The sequence below is a fragment of the Petaurus breviceps genome, unplaced genomic scaffold (genome assembly GCF_028583685.1).
Source record: "Petaurus breviceps papuanus isolate PSGF00001 unplaced genomic scaffold, PetGlider_PUasm1.0 81, whole genome shotgun sequence".
NCBI lineage: Eukaryota > Metazoa > Chordata > Mammalia > Diprotodontia > Petauridae > Petaurus > Petaurus breviceps.
In genome coordinates this window covers 8,979,362-9,003,291 of record NW_027186546.1, presented here as the reverse complement: position 1 = coordinate 9,003,291, position 23,930 = coordinate 8,979,362, and the positions used below count along the sequence as shown (strand labels likewise).

At 35.1% G+C, this 23,930-nt stretch overlaps 1 protein-coding gene across 1 annotated transcript in view; it reads right to left on the bottom strand.

The window, feature by feature from the left end:
• Positions 1-23,930, bottom strand: part of LOC138176140 (transcription initiation factor TFIID subunit 3-like) — a 260,782-nt gene that overhangs the window by 194,698 nt on the left and 42,154 nt on the right. The gene's annotated exons all lie outside the window — the stretch shown is intronic.

Here is a 23,930-nt window from a genome sequence, read left to right as displayed (position 1 = left end):
ATTGTTTGCTTCTTTAATTGGGCATTCTTTGTTGTCTAATGTACAGTAGGCTGAAAAACTATTATTAGGGATAAAAAAATTTCTGAATTTCTTTCAGCAGGAAGCTATCTATAATCTTGCCAAAACGGATTTGGGGAGGATTGTTTTATGTTATGACAAAAAAAGTTTTAAAGAAAAGGCTAAATATAATTTTTTAAATAAATCTCATTATGAATTATGTGTAGAGATAGAAATTATTTACCAGAAACATCTACTAGTGCACGGTGAAAATTATTTTTACTGTAAGTAGTAAGTCTATAATACAAAATGTAAAACTCGAATCTATTTTGAGCTATTTTTCCCAAAGTATCCCCTCAATTTTTCCTATTATAAATCATTTTTCATTATATCACCTAATAACAAACTAGAATCCTGTTAAGTATCCTTTCACTTAGTCACTCAATAAGCATTTATTGATTACTATATGACAGGCACTGTACTAAATGCTAAGGGTATAAAGGCAAAAAAAAAAATCGTTCTTGCCTTCAAGAAGCTCACATTCTACAGTTGGGGAGACAACGTAAAATAACTACATATACATAAGATATATACAGAAGAGATGGCACTGTTGGGGGAGGCAGGGCAGGAAAGATCACCTGCTTCTAAAACAATTCATTAATTACAGAATTCATCAATTCATCATAAAAACAATTCAGAAAATCTGGGGCTTCCTATCATCAGCTCTTTTCCACCCGGCTCCTTCTTCCTCTTTCAGCACATATACTACAGTCCAGCCACACTGTCCTTCCTTGCCTATGACATTCTATCTCCCATCTCTGTGCCTTTTTACCAGTTGTTGCCCAGGCTTTGAATGCACGTCCTCCCAACCTCCAACTCTTAGCATCCCTCGCTTCCTTCAAAACTCTCATGCCTCCTTCTCCAGAAGTCTTTCCTGGTCCTCCTAGCCACGAGTGGCAGCCCCTCTAAAGTTCCATCTAAATAAATAATAAATAAATAAATAATTTTAAATATATATATATATGTAACATATATACATCATATATATAATATCTGATTAATATATATTATATCCCCCATTAGAAAACAAGCTCCTTGAAGGCAGGGCCTAATTTTGCTTTTAATTTTTCTTTGCTTTTCTGATTTGTAGAATGCCTGACACAAAGCAGGAGTTTAATGAATGCTAGTTGTCTGTTAGGCAATCTTACACTCAATACTTTTCCTCCCCTGCTCTTACCATCTGGAGTTATCTAGATCTCTCATATTTATATTCTTACTAAATTCTAGCAACCCTCTAATCAATAACAAATCAGTAAATTTATCAAATAAATATTTCCTAAATCCCTGTTGTATGCAGAACAATGTATCAAGCTCTGAGAGATGATAAATGGAGTTTATGATCCAGTAGGAGAATGAAAAATAAGCACAAATACTTCTATGACCAAAGCAACACAATGTGAATGCTATCTGAATAGTGCTATGAAGTAGGAAGACTTCTTTGAGGAACTAATACTTGAGCTGGGCTTTTAAGAATGGACAAGAATCCAAATTGTGAATATCAGGGAGTAAAGGGGAAAGAAAAAGAGGGAGAAAGAATCCAAATATCATGTAAACACAGCAAAGCAAAACATATTATCACATTGGTCACACTGAAAAATGTATTTCTTATTCTGCATATGAGCCTATTATTTCTCTGTCATGAAGTGCAGAGAATTCTTTTTTTTTTTAATCAGCCCTCTGGAATATGATTTATCATTTAGCTGGCCAGAGCTCTTAAATCTTTCAAAATAGTTCATTTTAAAAAAATAATACTGATACATATATACATATGTAATTTTATATTAAATATATCATATATTTTAAAATATATTTGTTATAAGTTCCTGAATCATGATTATCTAGACTTTTTTAGCCATGAGTTTCTAAGAGTATAGTGTTTCTTAGATAATTTCTCCTTCATTACTTTTCCACATCATTTTTTGATAGCACATACTCAACATATATATATGTGCATATTTTATATATATATATATATATATATGATCACTTTGATCATTGAGTGGAGGATGGAGTAGAATAAGGAGAGACTTGACTAAGAGTGAGCAGTCAGCAAACTACCTGCAAAAATCTAGCCATGAAGTGACTAGGAACAGGACCTGAGAGGTGGCAGTTTCAGAAGAGGAAAACGGGACATATATGAGAAATATTACAAAGTAAAATATAGGGAAGGGTGAGAAAGCAAGAAGTTAAAGCTGACACCTAGGGTGCAAGCTTAGGTGGCCTAGAAGGTGGTGTCCTACAATAGTAGGGAAGATTAGGAGAAGGGAAGCTTAGTGAGAAAAACAATGAGTTCAATTTTGGATGTACTGAGTTTAAAATATCTACAGTACATCCAGTCTGAGATGTCCAACAGACAGAGATGCAAGAAAGGAGAGCAGCAAAGAGGTTAGGGCTGAAGAAGTATATTTGAGAATCATTAGCCCAGAGATGCTAAATGAATCCGTAAGACCAAAGAAGATCATCAAATGAAGTAGTTATTGCGCATAAAGAGAATAGGACCCAGGACAGAGCCCTGAGAAAAACCACAGTTAGCTGAAGTGATCTGGATGAAGATCCAACAAAGAAGACTGAGAAAAGGCAGTCAGATAGGTAGGAAGAAAACCAGAAAACAACAGTGTGACAAAAACCTAGAGAGAAAGGAGTATCAAGAAGAGGATGATCGACAGTGTCAAAGACTGTACAGGGAGAGAAAAGGAAGAGATAAAAGAAAAGGACCTTAAGACTTGGCAATTAAGAGATCATTAATTACTTTGGAGAGAGCAGTTTCACTTGAAGGATAAGAATGAAAGACACCCTGTAGAGAATTAAGAAGAGAGTAAAAGGAAGTGGATGAATTGATTGGAGTTGGCCTTCAAGTTCACCCACAGAAGGGAGGAGAGATATCAGAGAGTTAGCAGGGATGGATGAATTAAATTAGGATTTTGTGAAGATGGGGGAACATATTTGTAGGCACTAAGGGAGAAAACCAGTAGATATCAAGAGACTGAAGATGAATGATAGAGGAGATAATCTATTTGACAAGATGGGATGAAATAGGAACACTTGAACATGTAGAGTGGTTAGCCTTGGCAAGAAGGGTCACCTTTTCATGAGATAAGGGTGAAGAAGATAGTGGCAGAATTGACCTGAGTTTTATGAGATGAGGAAGGGAGAAGAGGGAACTCTTGGTGAATTGTATCAATTTTTTTGGAAATATGAGGCAAGGTTCTCACCTGAGAGGGGAGAGTGAGGGGGAGTCATGGGTGGTTTGAGAGGGGGATTAAAAGGAGAGAAGGAAACATTTATTAAGCACCTACTATGTGCTAAGTACTTCACAAATATTATCTTATTTGAACTTCACAACTCTAGGAGGTAGATGATATTGCTATTAACCCTATTTTCCAATTGAGGAAACTGAGGCAGATGACAGGGTCACATAGCTAGTAAGTATCTGAGGCAGGACTTTAACTAGATCTTCATGACTCCAGGACCAGTACTCTATCCACTGTGCCATTTAGTTAGGAATGGAAGAACCACTATGAGTTGGGATAGTCAGGTGATTAGGGAGGTGTAAAAGTATTGCCTTATAATATTGAGTATTCAGTTAAGTATAACATAAATTTGAACTCTAGCTAGTCAATATGGTTTTGTGATTTTTCTAAAGCTTAATTTGGCAACACATAATAGGAGGAGCAAAGGCAACAGGTAGGATTGTGAGAATAATAAAGACTGAACCTTGATAGGGCAAGATCATTGGTAGGTTGAGGGAGCAAGGGAAATAAGAGACTTCAGTAGAACTAAAATGATTTGCCAAGGAGTCAGGATGGTAAGAAGAGAAGAGAGTGGCTAGTGAAGGGGTGATGGTCTGAAAAAGAACTGAAGGGTTGGACTGCAAATCCCTCAAAGTGTGGACAAAGAATAGAGTTTAGTTGTAAGACAGACAAAGAGGCAGAATGACTAGCAAATAAGAAAATGTCAGTTCATGAACATGGTAGTGGTGCATTTGTGGCTGATAACAAGATCAAGGGTTTGACCATCTTTGTGTATAGATGAGGTAGGGTAGAGGAGTAGGTCATATGAAATAAGTAAGCTGAAGAACTATAATATTAGGATATTTGAGGGAATATCAATATGTACGTAAAAGTCCCTTAGTATGGGGCAGGAGTTGAGGTGGAGAAAAAGACTAGAAATCAGGCAATGAACTCACTGAGGAATGAAGGGGAATGTCTTGGAAATCAGAAGTCAATAGCTATCAGAGGTGTGATTGATATATAGCTATAGACTGACTGAACCTCAAAGGAGGAAAGGTTACTGAGTGATAGTGGTAGAAGGAGTACCCGAAAATGACATTGGGGGTAAGGTCTACTCAAACTCCCTCACCTCAACCAGTTATTGGGGGTGTATAGATAGGAGGAAGGGAGGTAAGGAGGAAATGACTGAAAGAGCAATCAGTGCTGGAAAGGAAGGTCTGGGAGACTGAATCATCAAGAGGGAGCCAGCTCTTTCTTAGTGAGAACTAGAAGATGGAAGGAGTAGGGAAAGAAAAGATTTAAAACGAAGACAAGTCTGTCACCCCTAGAGCAGGCATTCTGGAAAGCATAGTGGAGGGGATAGATGACAGAGGTTCATCAACTCACACCTGGATGAGGTTGGCTTCCCTTCCTCACTCCAACCTATCCTTCACTCAGTTGTCACAGTTCTAAAGTGTACATTTGACCATGTCACTGAATAAACTCCAGTGGCTCCTTAGGCCCTTCCAGGATCAAATATAAAATCCTCTGTTTGACTTATCAAGCATTTCATAGCTTGCCCCCTTCCCACTTTTTCAGACTTCTTATATCTTCTTCCCCTGTATATACCAGTGAGATTGGCCTCCTTACTGTTCCTTGAACATGACACTCCAGCTCCCAATTCTAGATATTTTTGTTGGCTGGTTCTCTCCCTCCTCATCTCCTCCAAGCTTCCCTGGTTCCCTTCAAATCTCAGCTAAAATCCTAGTACCTTCCCTCTAAGATTATCAATTTACAGATACATCTTGTTTATACATAGTTGTTTAGATGCTGTCTCAACCCAGGAGACTGTGAGCTCCCTGAAGAGCACTTTTGTTTTTTAATTTTGCCTCTCCTTGTGTCCCCAGGGCTTAGCACAGTGCCTAGTACAAAAGAAGCCCTTACTAAATAGTGGTTGCTGACTTTCAGGAAGTTCAATTCTTTGATAAGGTTTCTCACTGTCTATTTTAAACTATTCATTTTCCTTGCCATTCTAAGCTCTCCAGTTGTCATTTCCTTTGGCATTACACTATGCATCTCTTACTTCATTTTTTCTCAGATACTCTTGGAAGCCAGGGCATTATTTTCCCCTCTGAAGCTCCAATTGGACTTGTATTGAAGCTATCTCTATCTCCCAGTTTTACCTCTTAGGGTTTTCTTAGCCTAGAGGTACTATTAGGTACTTAGTCCAAAGATAATTGCTGCCCTTCAGAACTCCCAAATGTGGCCCAAACCAGATTAAAATGTAATTAGAAAATATTTAACAAAATAAATAAAAATACAAAGAACATAGAAAATGTTAACGTGCAGTTCCTAAGTTAATAATACCTCTGGATCCTTACATATAATTTAAAGGTCTAGTATGATCTACTGTCTTAGTCCATGGTATTTCTTTGTTGTGCTTGGCAATTTTTTCTACTTACTCATATCACTAGCCTTAGGTTCTGATGATTTCTCCTACACTATTGAACACTGTATGTAGAGGTCCTGCTTGGTCCCAAATATGGTGGCTAAGGCTAGGCCCTATCTTCTAAAGGAATTCTTGGGTTTTAGCCCACTCTCTCACCTCTCTGTCTCCTTCTCATTTGACAGTCCCAACCTCAGAGGTGGCTCCATTCCTTCCTGTGATCCTGACTGGCACCAACCAAACCAAATGTTAACTGTGCTTACTGGTAGCAAGCGCCTGCAAAACCTCAGTGCGGCCCTGCCCTTTCTCCTGCTATGGTTTAAGTGAGGACTGTCTAGGCTCTAGGCTGAGCACAGGCTGAGGTTTCCTGCAAGATCTGGTTTGACCTTGTCCTCTTGAGATGGGCCATGAGCTGCCCAGGTCTTTGTACTGCTCTGTCCCAGTATTCTGCTGGGGGGGCAGGACTGCCTGAGCATTTTGCCTTATACTTACCCTGAGCTTCCAAAGGATCATGGCAGCCTTTAAGCAGTCTGGACTAGATTGAGGCACTTGGAACTGTTTCTTTTGGGTTATTCCTTCTGGTGCATTTTTGGAGCTTTATTAAAATGTCTGTGAAGGATCTGAGCTTTCCCAGGTGCTGAGTTTTCATACCATTTATTCATTCATAAACATTGCAATTTCCTCTTCATAACAGTCCTGTGAGGTAGGCTTCCTCTAGAAGCACTATTCTATAAATGAAAAAGGGCACAGAGAGTCAGGCCTAGAACAATTTGCTCACTTGTACAGGATTCGAAGAAAACCATGTTAAGTGGAGAATGAGCAATGCAGAGGAAAGTGAGCCTAGATTGGCCTCCATGCTTTGTTGATGCCTCTAGAGATGGTGGGTGGTAACCAAGAAGTGCCTTCTTCCTCAGAAAGATAGATAGCCAATCAGCAAGGAGAAAAATAATGTGAATATTCTCTAAGTCCTTAAAAAATGAACCCTGAAGAAAACTAGAACAAAATGGGATTGAATTTGTATAATTTCTTGTTATTAGGAGTGACAATGGTCTCTAGGTCCACCAGCTTGTAAGTCTAGGTCTACTTCCCAAACCCCAAATGTGATTTTGGAATAGTCTGAAAAACCATACTTAAAAAAACACTTGGGATTTTTTGCATAATATTTGGGAGGCCACTGGGAGCTGTGCCATATGAATTTTGTTGAAAGGTACTTGAAAAGAAATTGCTTGATTTTTCTCCCCAAAGGGGTACAAGAGCCCTTTCTGAAATTGAGGATACAGACAAATGTGTCAAATGAACCCAAAATGATTTACTAAAGACAGGAAGAGATGCATCAGAGACAGCTTCTCACTCTCACTCTCCTCCTCCAAACTGGCAGAAGTGGTTACTGCTTCCACATGATGGACCTGCTTTGGCCTAGAGGAGTCTCTGGGTTTTATTTTGTGTTTGTTTGTTTGTTTTTTTTGGGGGGGGGAGGTTAGAGAAGAGAGAGGCTTTGTTTTGTTTTTGCTTGTGTCTCTTTCTCAGTGTAGGGGGCAGTCAGGCCCATAAATATCAGTTATCCTCTATATGATGTTAAATCAAATTTGAGGAAACAAATTTCTCAATTTCCTCAACTATGAAATGGGGATAATAACAACACCTACACTGAAGGATTGCTGTGAGGGTAAAATAAGATAATATTAGCACAGTGCCTGGTATATAACAGATGCTTTATAAATGCTTATTCCTCTCACCCCTTCCCCCACCATTCCATTTTCTGCAAAGTTGCCAAAATAATCTTCCTGAGGCACAGTGCTGACCATGTCACTCTCCTGCTCCAAAAACTCAAGTGTCTACCTACTGACTATAGAAAAAATGCAAATTCTTTAGCCTTGAGATTTAAGGACCTTCATAATCTGGCACCAAGATACTTTTTAATCTTCATGTCATAATGCTTACTTTCAGGATTCTACACTACAGCTACTGGATTACTAGTTGCTTGCTAAAATACAATACTACATCTTCTGCTTCCCAAAAGATACTGCCATGCCTAGAATGAATTTTTCCTCATCTCCCTCTCTCAGAATCCCAACTTTCCTCAATGAAAAAATTCCTGATCTCTCCCTACCAAACCCAACCACCTGCCATGGATGTCTTCCTCATCTCAATTTCTTAAACTGGCTGAGGGAACAGAGAGAAGGACTATTTTGATTTTGGTTTATCTCTGAGGCACCCAAGAATTTGTCTTCAGTGTGGTAAGGAATTAATAAATGATCACTAAATGGAAAACAAACACAAGAGATGTATTTGGAGGCATGGGACAAAACCCAAGATAACAATGCTAAATAAAAACAGCAGATATCTTTAACAAGTTCCAAAATTACAACAGAAAATAAAGCAGACCATATATTCACACAAGCACTAGAACTGTAATATAATTTCTTTCATATTCCAAATATTTTAGAATTAAATGGCAAAATGCTCCAGCAAAATTTCTCTATTTGCACTAGGGAACAGGACAACAACTTAAATACATTTCTATTTAAGTCCCACGAAAAAATTATGATGAAATATATGTTTACTTCCTCTATGTAAAGTTTTAAGCACAGTCATTTTATAAAAAAACAGTGACAGGTATGAATATATACATGTATACATACACACACACATATATATATACACCCTCCTGTCTATATAGGAATATGAATACATATGTGAATGTGTGTATATATGTATACAGGTATACATAGATAGAGGGCACAGGACCAATTTAATAGGAAGGGATGATACTTAAAAGGTGAAATTAAGAGGTGAGAGAGGAATATAATGAGAGGAGATGGGGAGAGACAGAATGGGGTAAACTATCTTATATAGAGAAAGTAAGAGAAAATGGCTAAAATGGAGGGGAAGAACAGGAAGGCAAAAGGGAATGGGTCAACCTTATTCTTATTGAATTTGGCTTAGGGAGGGAATGATATACACACTAAATAAGGTATCTCACCTTACAGGAGAGTAGGGGGGAGGGGGATGAGAGGAGGGATGATGGAAGAGAGGGCAGGCTGGGGGGGAGGGAAGTTGGAAGCACCCACTTTTGAAAAGGGACTGGATCAAAGTAGAGAATAGAACAAGTGGGAGGTGGGATAGGAGGGAGGGAAATAAAGTCAGTCTTTTACAATATATCCATTATGGAAATGTTTTGCATAGCTACACATGTACAACCTATACTGAATTGCTTATTTTCCCAGTAAGGGTGGGTGATAAGGGAAGAAGGAAATGAATATGGAATTCAAAGTTTTAAAATCAAATGTTTAAATATATATTATTATTAATATTATTTTACACGTAACTGGGAAATAAGATATATAGGCACTGGGGCATAGAAATCCACTGTGCCCTACTGGAAAGTTGGAGGGGGTATGAGAGAAGATATAGGAGAGAGAAGACTGGAGAAGGGGATATCTAGTGGGATCAATATTTTGGGGTGGTGGGTAGGGGAAAAACGGAGAAAAAATTTGTAACTGAAAATCTTGTGGAAATGAATGATGTAAACTAGAAGTGAAAAAAGCATTTGATTAAAAAAAAAAACAGTGACAGGAACAATATTGAAGAAGTTTACAGGTAGGAAGGTCCCCCACAAACTTCTAACAGCTTTCAAAAGTTGGCTGCTTCAGTACCCTATTAATTTTTTAAAAATAAAAGCAACGCATTGTAGGTGTGATTTATGGAACCAAAACTGAAAACTTTTACTTACTTCACTCACCTGCTTCCCCCTTCAAGACTATTCCCAACTAAGAGATGCCTAAATTATTCTATAAAACTCACCATGATTATGCCTGTAGGTGGGGAGAGGGATGAGGTTAAGGAAAAAGCAGAAAACTGGAAAGCCTGTGAGAAAAAATTCAATACATAGGACAAAAGGTAGGAAGAGAACCACAAAGGAAATCCAAGGTGGGGAAACTCTAGATTTTACTTCACAGATTTTTTAAAAAGTATATAGTAAGGTATAATTCAGATAAAATATGTCTAAAAAAGAGATTAGAAAAGCTGTTTTATTTAAATTAATGAGATGAAGAAAAAGATAAAGGGAACAAATCATATTAAAATGGTCAAAAAGAAGACTATGTGTAAACTCTGAATCTCCTAAAGTATAATACCTGCTTAGAGAGGGCAAAAAAGAGTTTCACAAAGTGTGGAAGAACAGATTTATTCTGTGGATGAAGATGAATAAAAGATCTGACCATGTTCCAAAATTAAAGATAATGACTAGGTTAAAGATAAGGTGACTTTTATGAAAATGCAAAATATATTCACCTCATTTAATAAGAATGAACATATAAATTAAATAACGATGAAAAATATTTAACTATTTCTCTTATTTGGATTAATTACCCACTTATAAAACTGTTAAATAATTACTACTGTAAGTAAATCAGTTGTTTTCAGACTGACTCCAAAAGCAATCTTCTGACCAGTGATTTGGTGGGTATAAGGAAATAACATGTGGGGAATCCATTCTATGTTGATTTGTATAGATCAACAGCTCCTGCTTAACTAATACTATGATACAGTTGCCTGAAACATTAAATGGTTAAATGACCTGCTCTGGTTCACGAAGCCTGACTCCACTGCTCACCCTCTAAACTTAATGGTCACACAAACCAAAAATTGGTATAAAAACTTTCAGCAAGAGTACTGATTTTAAAATGTTTGCAAAATAGCACATATCTCTTCATATAAGACAAAATATCACCATTTACCAAGTTAAGGCTCAGTTCAGACACTGAAATGTTAATGTAATAGAGTAAAATATCCTTGAAGGCAGGTTCTGCTTTGCTTTTACATTTGCATGCTCAGAACTAGCACAGTTGGATAAGACATAAATTCAGCACTTGAATTGAATTAAAGTCTGAAATGAGAAAACTACCTTCCACTTTGTAACCTTAAAATGTAGTCTCTTTTCTAGGTAAGAAGAAAACATTTATTAAAACAAGATGAACACTTGACATGCCGTCATTTAGGAAATCAAGAGTATATAAATGCAGTGTTACTTAGTTGTAACATCTTTTTGAGATTTTATGTTTGTCATTTTTTTCCTATGGCTATTTAAGCAGGAATATATAAAAAATCTACACGAAGAGAACATGATACAAGATACATAATTCAATAATTTCAATATAAACATTTCATTTTACTATTGGAATTAACTGTCACTTACCCACTTTTGAAAGGCTATTGTGAAGGGTGACAATTAGTTCAATGGTTTAAAAAATAGTATTGGTTTCATTATACTATAAATTAAAAAGCTTTGGCTTTAACCAGCATAAGATTCATTTCACCTCTGGAGGCAGTTTTGAATGACTGAATTCAGTCTTATGAACAGTATATTTTTATTTGTTTCCTTTTGAAAGCCAAGTACTTTTATTGCCTTGATGATTAAAGTATAATGAATTATAAACTTCTCCCTGTAAAAAGGTAAAAACTTGTTACTTCTTTTTGCCCCATACTTTTTCCTTTAGTTGATAAGGGTTTTTTCCCCCTTCTTTCCTTCCTTCCCCCTTCTTTTTTCATTTTTAAGTCACAGACACCAGATACTTTGGGGGAGGGGTGTTGTGCGGGAAGGGGGAGAGCAAATTAACTAAACTAGTAACATTTTTAAAAGGACCATTGTTCTATTTTTAAAGCTCTAATTTTCTGAATATTGGATTAGGACTGCATTACAAAGATAACCTTTGAAAACAGCCAGCCAATTTTTATTTCACATTATTTTTCAACTAGATTCCAGCAAGCCTTCTATGTCTACTCCAGGAAGAACTTCTATAGTAGCTGTCCTCCCTCCCCCCGCCCGGGTGATGCCCACCCTTTATTTGTTTTATTCTCCCCACCCAACTAACTCTCAAATAAAAATAAATAAAAAGTAATCCAGTACTAAATGGAACTGTCATTGTTTTGTAAAGGGAGAAATGAGTAAACCTATCAGCAGACACCCCTGTCCTATGTGCATTTAAATGCAATTTAAAACATGAAATACAAAAGCAACTGAAGATCCAGCATAAAATTTATTGAAAAAAATTTGATGGTTTCTGGAAAAACTGCTAGATGTTTAAATTACTTTCAATTTTACCTGTTAAATAAGAAATTGAGAACAAAATTAGGAGAGAAAAATTGTAGAAAGGAAGAATTAAGAAATCCACAATTGTGAGATACAGTATTCACCTACCACCTTAAATGAAACACAAAGGAGGAGTTCCACCTTCTTGGTTAGATTAAAAGCTTGAGGAATCAAACTTCAATTGTAATTGGAAAAAAACTTATAAAATAAATATTCAAGGGTTCATAGTGTTTCTGAAAATCACAAAGAAGTCTGCAAATGTAGGAAAATTTGAGACTCTTCCTATATTAGTTAAATTTATATAGTCTTGCCATTTAAATATTGCAGTATTAGATAAAGAATGAAATGTGGGACATACTGCATAAATTGTAGCTATTTATTATATAACATCATTATTTTATTGGAACTAGTCTCAAGAAGTATTTCTTTGTAATCTAAAGCTGGAGATCAAAGAAATTTAAATCAACAAACCTGCTAACATTTTTGTATGTTATTATGCTCCCTACTTTAAACTGAGGGGGAAAAACAAAGAGAAAAGAGAAAAATAGAGAACTGAAAATGTTTTCTTTGTACAATGCATACATATATACACTTATACTAGAACAATGAAGGTTGTATCCTATTATTCTGCCAATAAAAAATTGATGAAAAGTTTTTAAAAACATCTATCAACTCTAAATATGTAAATAAAGAACAGATTTATATTTAAACTGTAACAAGTAGTTTGAAAATGCTTTTTAAAAAACACTATAAAAATATACAAAAAAAGTTAAGAATATTACCTTTAAATGATATCTTAGTATATTAGTCAATTTTGTCAAAACAGAAAAATTGACATACAGAAAAAGACATGCATGCTACAGTACCCATAGCTGGTAAATACAAATCGCATTTATAAAACAGTGATCTTAGCTTGCAAGTAGAATAAACTATCACTACATTTGCAAAAAATCGAATATTCCTTTACTATTTAACTATCAATTAGTAGTGTTCACTTGTATTTTATGTGTCCCACTTAATATTACGTGTCAGTCTGTGTTTAAATCTACAGACATTTATCTATTTACAAAATGTTTTGATAAAATTCCAGATTTTTTTTAAAATTCCTATAAAACTAAAAGCATCCAAGGTTATCTCTAATATATAAATGCAGAATTCCATATATTTTATTTAACAACCATACAACCTTTAAAAATTCATTTAGAGCTGGGTAATAAATATTGTCAATATATTTTACTGGAACCTATTGATCCTAATACATTTGACTTATCTGTAGTGATAAAATATATCTTGACCTTGTTGAATACAAATAGCCTGAACTAAAAACCTGTGATAGCCTCTGGAGGATAAACCATGGTGATAACAGAGAGATGATATAAGAACAGTAGTAGTTAGTTATTAATGCTCCAAACAAAGTCAAAATTTGTTTCAATAATGCTTTAAGAATTAGAAATGATAATAATAACATCTATGCCCAAAATATTTTAAAATCTCTGTAATTACTTCAATAAATTCATGGAATAAATTAGTCAAAACCTCTCTCATACTATTTTGCTACATGTTCCTCATTCTTCATAAAATATGTCACCATTCACTGAAACATGCATACTTTTCACAAGGGATGGGCAAAAAGGCATAGCACTAATATGGAGGAAAAGCACTTTATAGTTTAATTTTGAGATAAGACAATTACATTAGCACAATCAGATCAAAAATACAAGCAATTTAGCCTTTTCTGAGTTATATTAAAAATTTAACATCAGAATTTCTAATTTCAAGTTACACTAAATTTCATTTTGTAATAATTATTTGTAATAATACTACCAAAGACTCTAACATAGAGGCTTCTTTGAAAAAGTAAATTTATTTCTACATGTGTCTCAGAGAATTAAATGGTACAACTTCCACTCCATGATTTTTCTCTAGTGCCACAAAGTACTATCATATTCTAAATCTTGCCATTTATATTCTTGTTTTATAAGGAAGAAGTTACATAAATGTAATAACCATTTTCCACTTTCACAGGTCTAAGAAATATAATGAGTCCAGCTGAGTACTTCTCTATTTATAAAATAAAGTTGGTTTGAGGTAAAAATACACTATCACGAGTGTTGCCTAGAACCTTAACTTTTAGATAGGAGAAACAAAGTTCTGAAGGAAAAATGATAGTTTCTTTTTTATATTTAATTCCAAATGTAAGTAATTAGGGAATAACTGGACAAAACTACTAATATGCCTAACTCCCAAAAAATGTTATGTAGGAAATAATTTTTAAGTAGAATGAAATTTATTTAGAAATGATTACTTGGAAGAATAAAGAAATATTTTGAATAAAATAGCTTAGTAACAACAAAATTCTACTAAAATGAGTTGTTTGTACACATATATAATATCTGAATATACTGATAAATATATATGATTATATATATAAATATATATTATAAAATGCTTTCTTAACTTAAGATTCAAAGGCTCAATTCTTTCCATCCCAAATTTCTCAATGACAACAGGTAAAAGGGTAGGATAGTAACATTAGCTTCAATTTTAAGTCATAATTATACCCTGTTTAAATGAATGAGTATAATTTTAATAAGTTCTTGTATTCCATTTTTCAGTGACTAAATATTAGGATGTATACCATATGATATTTGAAAGCACACAGAAGAAATTATATAGAGGAAAATTTACTAAGAAAAATGAATAGGTTTCTCAACCAGAGCATTAATGCAGGTTTTTTTCCCCCAATCTGCAAAAATTAGTTGTTCTCTATTATTATTCAGGGCACCTGAACACAAGATATTATTACTATGGCACATTAACTCTGCTATTTCTCAGCCAGAACTCAGAATTTTAAACATTCTCTATCAAACAATTTGCTCAGAGCAACTAAGTGAAACAGACTGCAATTTTATATATTTCTATCTATAAATATTACTAAGCTTTGATAAACAGCAATATAACTTTCTATATTTTAATAGGCAATAGTCTTTGGCATTAACTAAAGGCAAGTACAGACTGAAAAATAATGCTATCCACAAACTATGCCACAAAGAATAGGGCTCCATTGCTAATTATACAGGGAACCGAATTTAATTACATGGAGAACATTACTTTTAAAAACACTTTCCAAACTGCAAGAAAAAAAAAAATTTGAGAAAAGAACTCTTCTTTCATGTTACAACAGTGCCCTCTACCGATAAAGCACATTAATGTATAGCTAAACTAATGTATTTGGTTAAGGGAAAAGATAGGGAAATAGGAAAATTCTTTAATCATTGACATTTCATTGGTTTCTTTAAGATCAGTAATGGTATTGTTATTGTGTCCTTTAAAACTGAGGCAATATTTACAATTTTTAAAATTTCCAAATGTAGCATGTGATTTTAAAACAATTGTAAAACTCAAGAAATATGGTTTTCAAATAACTTTCTAGTTAAGTAACTACACAATTTATGAAAACCTATTGACCCAAATGTGGCTAAACCTAATGACTATTTTAATATGTGACCTTTGCCATAGAGGAACGCATTTTAAATTACATATTACAAAGCACTATTTTTTATTCTTTAATATAAAATATATAGCAAAATGAAAATATTTGTAATATTTTACAGATATTTCTGTTAATTCTTAACCCTATACTGATATATCAATTTCCAAATAATAATAAGCTATGATTAATATAAATTTAGAGAAAATTATGGAACCCATTTTTTTCATACATATATATGCAGTAAATAATATTACTACCTACAAGAAGCTGTAGAATAAGCTGTCATGGAAAATAATTAATGGGTTCCCTTCCATTAGACATCTTGAAGCAAAGGTTGAATGACCATGTTTTAGAGGAAATTCTTTTTTCTGGTGATTCTAAGATTGATTTCATCTTTGCCATAGAGTGACAACCACAAGTGCACTTAGTACATAGCTTTTCAGAACAAAATAATATTACACATATTGGTAATATGTCACTAGCCTTCCTTTTAAATAAACACAGTACACTAAGTGAACTATAAATCTTACAAGAATTGCCAGTGAAGGGTCCCTGTATATTTTTTCCTAACTCTAACCCCATGATAGATACAATTTATAAACAGAATGTTAAAATGAATTTATTCAAATTTAAGACATCTGTACCTCACAACTGTAGCAGCAGAAACACTCATAGATTTGATCTGAGAGGACATAATCATCTCTCTGTTTCTACTATCTTGGGCAAGTTACACTCTCGGCCTGTTTCCTCATATGTAACGTGAGGGGGTTGAACTGTAGGACTCTAAAAGTCATTTCCAGACATAAAACATGATTCTATTATCGTATGAGTTCATACACATACACAGACACACACACACACACAAGAACTTTGTCCTATGGTTGATAAACTTAACTTTACGACAGATATTTCATCTGTTTTTATCACATTATAGATTGTTTCCAGTATTCACACAAGTTATGAATATTTAAAAATTTTAACTGTACAAGGACTTTATGACAACATGCTATAGGAAACCTATTTGTTTTATATTTGCTAAAGTCTCCAAACTGAAGTATTTTAAGCCTAAGTATACGCTATGTTACAATTATCAACTAACTGTCACTCATAATAGCATGGAGGTGACCCTGGATTCTGACAACTATGCCCAGGCCCTGAAAGCTCTGACAGCCTAGCTAGAAAGGCTTTGATTATGGGCTTGGGGTATTAGACTATTGTCAGTCTAAGTTATAAGAAACTCATTGCCAAAAATCTGGTCATGAAATAACAAAAATTGGCCACAGCAACACATAAAACCATCTGCTAAGATGCAGTGGGATGGTGAATGGATTTGTGAATGTACAAGGAGTAGCCACATCAATGATTCTTTTAAAGTATTAAAGTACTATATCAACAACTGATAACGTGATAACGTCCAGAGCAAGTAGATACAAATGTGGATTGAAGTCAGAAAGTTTGAAGGCAAGGTTAATTTCTACTTTTCTTTAGTTTCTTGGAAAAGAGAAAAGAAGTGGAACTTAGCAAAGGACAACAGGCAAAAAAAACCTCTGCTAAACAGAGCCAAGCTGTGCTATAAAGGAAAAATTATGGGGGGAGGGGAAGGAAGAAGGGAGTGTGTGTTTAAAATCCCTAGGTGAAGAGATTCTCATGCTCCATAATACCCAACTTTGCATTGCAACGGTCACCATCTGAGCTTCTACTTCCCTAATTTTCCCAACTTGTCTTTTACCACCCTCCCCACACCTAAAAGTAAATTTTCAATTTGATAATGACAGTTCTAGTCAATGAGAAATTTGCTTAATTGATATTAACTTTATAGCTAATTTTCTGTAATATGACTATTTCATAAAGCAAAGGAAACTTGTATAAAGCATAGACATTCAAAATGGTAACTGACTGGTCATTAAGAGAACAATAGGTTAAAATCAAAGTAATTCAAAAAGCAGGAGAAAACTTTGCCCAAAGTAAGTATGGAGGAAAACCCACCTGATAGGTTTGTATATTCTTTAAAACCAAAGGAAATTCTCAGGATGAAAGGACCAAAAAAAAAAAAAAATCTTGTGGGGGTTTTTTTCCTTTTCCACTTATAAAAATAGATACACATTTCTTTTTCCATTCGGCAGATATTGGTAAAGAAGAAAACAGGTTAATTTAGTTAATTGGCATCATATTTGTCCCCACTGCTGACTTGGGTATTGAGATTAACTAGAATGCTCTCTTGATGATCTTTAAATATAAAATCAGGGTGAATGCAACCATATGGTTTCCCACAAAGAACTTATCTTTCTAAACTGTTTGCTACCTGGATCTAACAAAGCTTATGTACCAGGCTTCAGGACACAATAAATGCTTAAATCTTTGGGATAATGAACAGACTGGAGAGCAGAATAAGCAAAGAGCACAAGAAAAAGTGATGGTGATTTTGTTACTATTACTAATGTGAATAAACTCAAAAGCCAAAATATTTTTATTTAAGTTACCCAATGTAATAGATTCAACCTTCTATCTTTGGTTAAGTATGACAAGAGGGAGGACAAATGAACAAATCCTCTTTTGAACCTAAAGCTGTGAAAGAAAAACAACTCTTACCCTTAAAGACTCTAGCTATTTCTTCTCAGTTGTATTTATAATCTATGAGGATGGAGTATCTACCTTATCTATATTCTGTACAATATCTGGCATACTTCTGGATATAAAAAAGTTGAACTATAATAAATAATTTGTACTGAAGAAAAGGAAGTTTAGCAGGAAAAACAGACAAGCGGGCTATCTTTGAAAAAAGTGTATTATATACTTTAAGAGATAAGCTATATATAACACATATTTAAAGTCTCAAGTAAAATCTGCTTTTTCTGTTTTACTTTGTGAATGGTAATGTTTACCTTATCGATTAAGATCAGAATAAGAAAAAATAATAATAAAAGCAATGTATATGGCTAAAAATCACAAGTCACCATAATCTCCAAAGAATAAAATTTATGGGCAACTAAAAAAAAAGATTTATTTCAGGCATAAGTAGGTTCCATCATGTTACCAAAGATGACCTGTGAGCCAGTGGAATAAAAAAAAATTATCCAGAAAATCTATAATTCAAAAATATATAAGATCAGTAATAGAATATGAAGAAGGAATAATTAGTCAGCCAAGTGCTACATTGGTACCAAGTAAAGACACAGATGAAGTCATCCAGTGCCTCAAGCAGATTCTCTATGGGGAATTAATGGAGAGATATGGACAATAAAGGCCCAGAAGGAAAAGATGTGACCCAGGAGTTCCCAGGCAATGATATTACAGATCTATGAAGTGTAAACCAGTCCCATTATCCAGATTCAACTAAATCCAAAAGAAATGCAATTAGTTACTGATATTAGCATTACTCTTTGAGGAAATACCCTCTAAGTCATTAGAAGAAGTCAAGCATTTCCTAATCTATAAAATGGAGATGATAATAAATGAAAAGTTATAAGGAATTCTGGGTCACATTAAGCAACAAAATAAGAGAGCTATCCCACAACCTCTCAAACCTCTCCAAAACAGAAATTATGTGCCAAAGATGAAGCAACTTCAGCTGTCTCCATGGTCTAGTATACCCAGAATCCAAAAGAAGGCTAAAAAAAAATACCCATAAAATGATGCTCATTGACTCTGAGGCTCACTCAGTAACTACTCGAATTACCTCCCATTCTACCAGTTGCCCTAGCAGATCTAAGAAACTGACATATGGTTCAGGATTTGCAACCATACTGTGGTCATTCGCTTCCTTCCTTAACAGTGCTATGGAAAGCCACTGGCTCCTGGCTCCAGGCTGCTAAAATTTGCTTGAGCAGTGCTAGTCAGTGTGACAGGAAGCAGCCTTTCAGGGACAAAAGGCTGCTGGAGGTCCACAACTCTGTAGCATGAACTGTCAGTACCAGGATGGACAACCTCCACAGCACCAGGGTAATAATCCTGCTCATGTCAGGGCAGACAACCCTGTAGCACCAGTGCTGCAAAACTCTAAACTGTAGGCCCAAGAGCACCAGTAGGGAATCTCTATGAACTGCCCAGAGGAAGTAGGACAGGACACCATGGAAGAGAAGGGGACAACACCAACTGAACAGTACTGCACTAAGCCTAAGGGAAAAGCACAGCATCCAGCTGGGGCCAGTTCTAACTACCCAAAAATCACCTGAGGCAGAGACTTATGCTGAGGAGCCATAAATTACCCAGCATAGGAAGAGGTTGACACACTTTCAGATCCAGCTTCTAAGGAAACCAGTATTAGAAGGGAAAGAATCAGAAAACTTACATAGGAAAAGCCGAAAGGTTTTTTTTTTTGTTTTAAGCCAAAAATTACCAAAGATTTCAGGAAGAAGAAACTAAAAGATTTGTAACATATGCAGTTAAATTAACAAAGAAAGGGCGGCCAGGTGGCGCAGTGAGTAAAGCACCAGCCCCAGAGTCAGGAGGACCCGAGTTTGGTTCAAGCCTCAGACACTTAAGACCCACACAAAAAAACTAGCTGTGTAACCCTGGGCAAATTACTTAACCCCAACTGCCCTCCAAAAGGCAAAAAAAAAAAAAATTAACAAGGAAAATTTTAACAGAAGTAAAAACAGCCTTCAGGTCTAATAAATAAGTTCAGACACCTACAAATAAATACTGCAAAACAAAGAAAAATGATCTAACACTTGATGAGACAGAGGATCCTATGGAAAGTGAGATGAACATAAAACCACAACACACTGTTCCTGAGTGGCTTAAAAGATAAATTAGAATTATGAGAGCAAAATTTATAGCCTGAAAAGCAAAAATAATCAGCAGAACAGAAAAACTGAAATCTGATATGGCAAGTTTCACCAAAGAAACAAAAGAGACAACAATAGATTGGAAACGCAAATATACAGAAGTGAAAGACAATCTAGAAGAAGAAAAGGAAAAAAATAATAACATTAAATATGGTCACTATACAAGCAAAATATACTGATTTCAAAGATGGACAGAAAAAAGAGACAACCTAGCAATCACAGACCTCCCAGAAGATCACAAGAAGACAAAAAAACCTTAATACCACAATGCAGGAAGTAATGGAAGAGAATTGCCCAGAACTTCTGAACATATAAAATGAAACATCAATTGAAAAAATTCAGAGACCACCTCCAGAAAAAGAAAGAAAAAAAACTCAAGGCTTAAAACTCCAAGACACAAGGTTAAATTTAACAATTCAATTCAGAAACTTAGTACTACACCTCATTACTACCCTCTGCCTCTATAGTTGGAGGGTGAAGTCATGAATTCCAAACTTCCTTTTAAGAAGAGAGTTCAGCTCAGACATCTCCTAATTTTTCACCTGGCTGCACCTAACTTTGAGACTTCAGTGACTGATTCTCTGCATGCTCCCATGTGTCATCATTTCCTCTCCCCATTTTCCTTAGGTTTGTTATCTTTCCCCAATAGACCGTAAGCTCCTTAAGGGAAAGGACTCTTTTTTTTTCATATTTGTGTCCTTAGCACTTATCACAGTGCCTGACACATTGTAGGGGCTTAAAAAATGTTTACAGATTATTGATTATTGAAAAACAATAAGTAATCAAGGAAAAAGACTTTTTTTTTAAAGCAATTGGGGTTAAGTAACTTGTTCAAGGTTACACGGCCAGTTATTATTTCTGGGTGTGGTGCTGAGTATCTGAGCCCGGATTTGATCCAGGTCATCCCAACACCGGAGCCGGTGCTCTTACTCGCTGAGCCACCTGGCCGCCCCTAAGCAATTGGGGTTAAGTAACTTGCTCAAGGTTACACGGCCAGGTGTTTCTGGGTGGGTGCTAAGTGTCTGAGCCCGGGATTTGATCTCCAGGTCTTCTCAACACTGGAGCCGGTGCTCTTACTCGCTGTGCTACCTGGCCGCCCCTAGGAAAAAGACTTTCAAATAAGAAGGAAAAGAAATTCAAATGACACAAGACTATTCTGAACCCATTAGAAAAAAGAGGGAATGGAATAATGTATTCTGAAGAGCAACAGAACATTTGAAACATTTTTAGAAAAAAAAAATTACAACTGAAGAAGTTATCTACTTCTTAAATACTCCAAACAACTGAAATGCAGAAGTGAATAAATGCAGCAGCCAAGGACAATAATAACAACAGTGTGACAGCTGAGACACCAGGGAAGAAATTTCTTTCTCAAAGTACACAAGCAGAGGTGAAGGCAGAAATCTAATGGAGATAAATGTGAGAGGCAGACCTCGGGCAATATGGAAAGAACCTGACAACATGCCTATAGGTAAATAAGTGTTGTTTGTTTTTATAGGACTACTTTGCAACATTAGAGGGCACATGAAAGTGGGGAGGGGAACAGGGTGATAGAAAGGAATGTATGATGTAAAGGGGTTAAATCTAAGGACAGCAATGACAGAAAGATGACCCCTATTTTCTCATAAATGAAAGAGCATACAAGAGAATGAGGAGGAAGGAGGGACTAAAAAAGGAAGGAAAGGAAGGAAACTTTGTTTTGATGTTGAGAAGGGGTTCAACTGATGTATACTCCCACAGAAGAATAAAGATGTTCTGGGAAGAGATAGAGACCTTGCTCAGGGTGTAGACAAGGCAAATTGGTGCTTGAAAACTCTACTTATCCTTCCTGGAGAGGGGTGGGGAGAGATGTGAAGGGAGCTGGAACTCCAGAGGGCAATTGACAACTGGAGAAGAAGAGCACAGAGTCAGAAAAGAGATTTTTAAGGCAAATGGGGAAGAAAGAGGTAACTATAGGAGTGCATTATAGATCAGTGGTGGGCTGCATAATGTGCTATATGTTGAGGGTGGGCCCCTACAATGGGGCAGTATCCTCCATGACACCCGAAATAACTGGCTTTCTTCTCTGCGTGACATGACACACAATGGTAAAAGAGAATCTATACAACAAGCTGTACAAGGCAATAGTAGAAACTGCGTAGGAGAGAGACTAGAATGGATAACTGGAAAACTTTGATTACATGAAAAACATATATATATATATATATGGAGAGAGAGAGAGAGAGAGAGAGAGAGAGAGAGAGAGAGAGAGAGAGAGAGAGAGAGAGAGAGAGAGAGAGATAAGATATATAGAGTTCACAAATCAAAGAATGAAGGTCTAGGGTAAACAGAGAGGGTGGATAATAAAGAGAGCAGGAAAATTTAATTTTGAAATTTTGAAAAAAGGTGCAAAGAAATAAAAAATCTTAAAACTAATGAAAAAGACCACTTGAAGGCAAGGAAAGGAGAGGGGAAATCTATTTCTTTGAGAAAAAGAGGAGAGTGAAAAATTATATAACCAGATAAAATCAGGAAAGAAAAAGGAACAAATAAGCAAAAACTCCAAAGGGAAATGGGTAACAAATGAAAAGATGGGATGAGGGAAACAGAGTCAATGGGAACAGGACCATCATTAAAAAAGGTTAAGGTAAAAGGAAGGACTGTGTTTATAGGAGAAAAAAATCATAACTTGAAAAAAATATTAGAGACAGATTGAGGAAAATATGAACCTAACTCATAACTTTAAATGTGAATACATTCAAAAACTGAATAAAACCAAAAAAGAGGGACAGATTGGATGAAAAACCCAAAAAATGTATAATTTGCTGCTTATAAGAAATACATTTAGAGAATAAAGACATACACAAAATAAAACTTTTACTAAGTATCTAAGCAAAAAGAATTGCAATTATGCTATCTGACAAAGCAAAAACATTAGAAAATAAAAATGGATAAACAAGGAAGCAATATCATGTTGAAAGAAACTATAGACAACAAACCAATTTCAGTAATAAGCTTAAACTCTCCAAATATCTCAGCATTCAAATTTGTTAAGGAAACACTGGCTTATAAGAAAACATAGGTACACAACAGTGACAGGAGACTTCAATATCCTTCGCTCAGTTTTAGACAAATATAACAGAAAAATAAACAAAGGGGAAAATACAGAACTGAAGAAAATCCTGGAGAAACTAGAGTTAAAAGACTTACAATGTCTTCTAAATGGGACAGCAAAAAAAGTATATGTCTATATATATATATATATATTTTAACATATGTATTATTGCAAACAAATGTAAAAAAGGCAAAACTAATCAATACATTCGCAATAGACCATAATAAAAATAGTCATTAATTCTGGGACCACAAACAAAAGATACAGAAACAAACAAAAGATACAGATACAAATCAAGACAGATATAGATGGAGACTTAACAATGAAATCCTAACTAATGAGTAGGACAAAGAACAAATAATAGAACAATTAATAACTATGTAAAACTATGATAATAACAATATACTAAAATTCTGGGATGCAATTAAAGCAGTCCTCAAAGGGAAAATCATATCCTTATTAACATACATTAACAAAACAGAAAAAGAGAGGATTTAATGAACTGAATATGAATTCTTAAAGAATTAGAAAGTCTGGGGTAGCTAGGTTGCAGTGAATAGAACACCGGCCCTGGAGTCAGGAGGACCCGAGTTCAAATTCATCCTCAGACACTTAACAACACACACACAAAACTAGCCATGTGACCTTGGGCAATTCACTTAACCCCAACTGCGCTCCAAAAAGCAAAAAAAAAAAAAAAATTAGAAAGTAAAAAAATAAACATAAAATAAGCACAAAAAGAGGGATATTAAA